The 4,397-nt window shown below is 44.9% G+C and overlaps 1 pseudogene across 1 annotated transcript; it reads left to right on the forward strand.

The window, feature by feature from the left end:
- Positions 1-548: 548 nt before the first annotated feature.
- On the forward strand, positions 549-3,222 carry LOC148018274 (3-ketoacyl-CoA synthase 4 pseudogene; annotated as a pseudogene). The gene is made up of 2 exons (XR_015687711.1): positions 549-690; positions 1,222-3,222. The product of XR_015687711.1 is annotated as a 3-ketoacyl-CoA synthase 4 pseudogene (transcript).
- Positions 3,223-4,397: the final 1,175 nt, after the last annotated feature.

Genomic DNA, 4,397 nt, shown 5'->3' on the forward strand with positions numbered 1-4,397 from the left:
GACATGGCGGTCAAGTGGAGGGAAATGGCGCGTCTCTTCTAGAACGTCTATCGCCCCGGCCCCCGACTTCATGTAATTACTATGTCCGTTACCTGTGTGTGTTGACTGCGACATGGCGGTCAAGTGGAGGGAAGCTAAGTCCGTAACCTGCGTGTGGCGCTGCTCCAACCACCCTTGAGACTCCAGTCTCGACTCGGATATATAATGTTCGTCTCGGTAGGTGGTGATCAAACCCACCCCCGGGGGCCGGGGCCACCTTATATTTGGGGGGGAGGGAGCCTGGAGGGGAGGTGGGGAAGCTAGCTATCTACCACCAGCACGTGTCCCGTCATAGCTACCCCCTTCCCCCTCTAATTCATTCGTCTTCTTCTTCTTCAAGCATGTTGTTATTGCTGAGCCTTTTTAAAAACTGGTTTCGTTGTTACATTTGCCATCATGATGTTGTATGCCAGTTGGACACTCTCTCTGGTAACAAGTCTGGTAGGCTAGAAGAATAAGGAGGAGGAGGAGGAGTTTGCTGGCTATGGAGGAACTTGTTTATTAAGCCCTCATAGCCCCTCCCCATACCCAGCCTTTCCATCTCTCTTTCTTTTCATTGGATTGGATTGGATTCCTCATCAGTACTGAGGTAAGAAAGGAAGACATCATCATCTGCTCCCCAGCGATCATCATCTGCTCTCGTCTCCCTGGGTATATCTCTCTCTCTCTCTCTCTCTCTCTCTCTCTCTCTCTCTCTCTCTCTCTGGATTCTTATTCTCATGTAGCCATTGCTCTCGATCCACACCTAGTAGCGTCCTTCCTTCACCTCAGTCTCGAGTTACCCTTATTATATGTTGTTCCCATCTCTCTACCTATATTTCTCTTGTGCTATCTTCATTTTAATTCTACCATCCTTCTTTATCATTTATAAGGATAGCCTATGAGTAGCTTTCTCCTGCCTTAGCCTGTGGTTGCACTATCATGCTCTTAAGGGTAGTCTATGAGTAGCCTTCTCCTGCCTTAGCCTGTGGTCACACTATCATGCTCTAAAGGGTAGTCTATGAGTAACTTTTCGTGCCTAAGCAGTGGTTTATCATACTTCGACTGGGTAGTCTGTGAGTAGTCTTTTGTTGCCCTAAAACAGTGCTTGGTTACACTTGAAGAGTAGTCTATACGTTACTTCTAATTGATTGTTTCTTCCGTCGGTATCTGAACGTTGCTGCCTACTTCTGTTGCCCACAGCATGGCTGAGGTGAAGCTCAATGATAGCAACAGAGCAGCTAAGGAGGAGAGGCCACCTTTACCTGATTTCCTCACCAAGATTGGTCTGAAAAGCTTGAAATTTGGATACCTGAAATATTTCTACCCAACTTCAAGCACCGTTACCTGGGTCCTAGCAACCCTATTTGTAGCCCTTGCCATGGGAGCTCCCTTCGTAGAGAGACAATGGTCTGCTTTCCTAGACCCACACGTATCCAGAGAGATGGTGTTTGCTGCAGCTGTGTGCTTCCTCCTGTTGATACAGCGCGAGAAAAGCTCGCGCACGGTTTACCTTATTGACCTGGCCTGCTTCAGACCCCCAGACATCCTCAGGTCACCACATCCTACCTTCTTAGAGCACTCTCAACTGTCTGGCATATTCACTGAACAGAGTATAGAGTTTCAGAAGAGGATCTTGGAGAGGTGTGGCCTTGGTCCGGCGACGTCTTTCCCCATGTGTTTCCGAAAACTGCCCCCCCAGCCATCCATGGCAGCTGCCAGGGAGGAAGCTGAGCTTGTACTGGGCGGCTGCATGACTGAGTTGCTTGAGAAAACTAAGATCTCACCAAAAGACATTGGTATAGTGGTGGTCAACTGCAGCACATTCAATCCCACCCCCTCCTTATCTTCCATGATTGTGAACAAGTTCAAGCTAAGAACAAGTGTGCGGACGTATAACCTCGGAGGAATGGGTTGCAGCGCGGGCGTTATCGCCCTTGATTTGGCCAAAGATGCACTGCAGGTGTACAAAGACACTTATGCGGTTGTCTTGAGTACAGAAAACATAACCCAGAATTGGTACTGGGGTAATAACAGGACCATGCTAGTGAGCAACTGCCTTTTCAGAGTAGGTGGAGCTGCCCTTCTCTTGTCCAACAAAGCTTCTGACAAGAAACATGCAAAGTACAGGCTCGAGCATGTTGTGAGGACCCACAGAGGAGCTGATGATACAGCCTATCATGCAGCCTATCAGGAGGAGGATGCAGAGGGGAATGTAGGTGTATTCCTGAGCAAAGATTTGATGAGAATTGCAGCTGAAACTCTAAGGCTCAACGCTACAACTTTGGGTCCTCTAGTGTTGCCTTACTCAGAGCAGTTCTTTTTCTTGGTTAATTATCTCAAGAGAACAGTCCTTAAGGTTCCTGTGCCACCATATGTACCTGATTTTAAGAGCGCTTTCAATCACTTTTGCATCCATTCTGGGGGGAGAGCAGTGATTGCAGCGGTGGAGAAGGGGTTCAACCTGACACCCCTTGATGTGGAGCCATCTAAGATGACCCTCCACAGGTTTGGTAACACATCCGCATCTACAACATGGTATCAATTTCACTATCTGGAGGCCAAAGGGAGGATGCGGAAGGGTGATAAGATATGGCAGATCACATTTGGTAGTGGCTTCAAATGCAACAGTGCAGTGTGGACAGCGCTGCGGACTGTGTATCCGTTCGAGTCTGCCAATGCATGGACAGATACCATACTGGATTATCCTGTGGTGATACCTGAGGTTCAAGAATTCTAACTCTGTGTATGCCTATGCAGCAAGGGCTTGTCTTGTGAATTGATGGCATTGACACAGGAAAGTTGAAGAATTCCAACTCAAGCATTGCCTCTGCAGAGCAATGACCTGTCCTATTGATTGATGGCATCGCTACTCTATTATCATCATAGAGATCTACTGATGTAAATGCGTGGAAGTTAGATTGACCAAGGTAGATCCAAATTCTTTCTACATGTATGTAAGGAATCCCTAGTCTTGTAGCCCCTTGAGATGGACCCTCCTCCTACCAAATTACTTCTATATGTATGTAAGGAATCCCTAGTCTTGTAGCCCCTTGGATGGACTCTGCTCCTACTAAGTTCTTTGAATTCTTCAATGTAGGATGCCACCAACACAGATCAAGCAAACACCAAGTACTTACTACTTACCAGCAATGAAGATTCTTATCTTATAGTCAATGGGATTCATCATTCATTTGTGGGTCTTTTCAATTTTCTGTGGAGGGTGAGGATGATGGGATTATGGGTTGTGGATGGTGACATGTTTGAAAGCTATTGCAATTTGCAAAGGATAGGTGGATGGGTAGCTGGGATGGGCCTTTTGGGAATGAATTGACTGTTGCAATCAAGTCTGTTACTGTTTCGATATTGCATATTACCACTGCACGTTCACTCACTCTGCCCTAGGTTTCCTGCCGTCTGTGTCAGGAGCGTATCATTTGTGGTAGTAAGTCCCAAGTGGACTTGAAAGCTGTCTCTCAGTGTCGCGGCTCGCGCGTCATCCCTTGTCACGCAGCACGCCACCTTACCATAACCGAGTTTGTGAAGCGGAGCCTCATTTATATCTCGGTCAATGACGACGTACAATTCTATGATAAGTCTGTCAAAAGGATAAGAAAACGTTGAAAATTTGGTTTCACATTTACGATTCGGCCCAGCGTCCTCGAATAAGTCGAGTTTTCATGTAATTGCATGTTGTGGTCTCTTGTGCCCATGTGCAAGTGTGATTTCATGTGCCCATGTGCAAATGTGATTGAATTTTGAAATGTTTGGATTGTTTGTCCATGCATATGTATATGGTTATCGCTATTGTTCTATGCATGCATGTATGTTCACATACGTGTGCCCGTGCAACAATTTGCAGTGTTAAAGGAGTAAGGTGTAACCTAGATCCCATTTCAATGCATACCTTTTAAGGTTTTGTTCTCAAATTTGAAATGAGTTTGTGTATTGATTCTTAAAGGGAATAACACATTTGAGTAATTTGTAGCCACAAACAATATTTCCACAAAATAACATGTAACCAAATACATATATACAAGTATTACATTAGGAGCATCAAATATTGAGGTTTTGATGAAAGTTGCATCACTATTAATGGTTTTGATCATTACCAAATTATTAGCCTTCATGTCATGTACACTATGAGGTAATATTTCTTGAAAATTCACTTCTAAAAAGTATGTAAATTGTTTCCCATAGAGGTTTAGGAGTTAAAGCACATGCTAAACAAGATGTGGTTAGTACATGCTAAATAAGACATGGTTAGTACATACAACAACATTTTTGATAATGTTGATAGAGATTTAGGAACAAGCTAAACAAGAAATGCTTAGTGGGATGAATAACGCACATGGCACATTGAGCCTCATTTAGTGTCA

Source organism: Lygodium microphyllum, chromosome 21, assembly GCF_053477565.2.
Source record: "Lygodium microphyllum isolate KBCC chromosome 21, Lygodium_microphyllum_v1.1.10, whole genome shotgun sequence".
Lineage (NCBI taxonomy): Eukaryota > Viridiplantae > Streptophyta > Polypodiopsida > Schizaeales > Lygodiaceae > Lygodium > Lygodium microphyllum.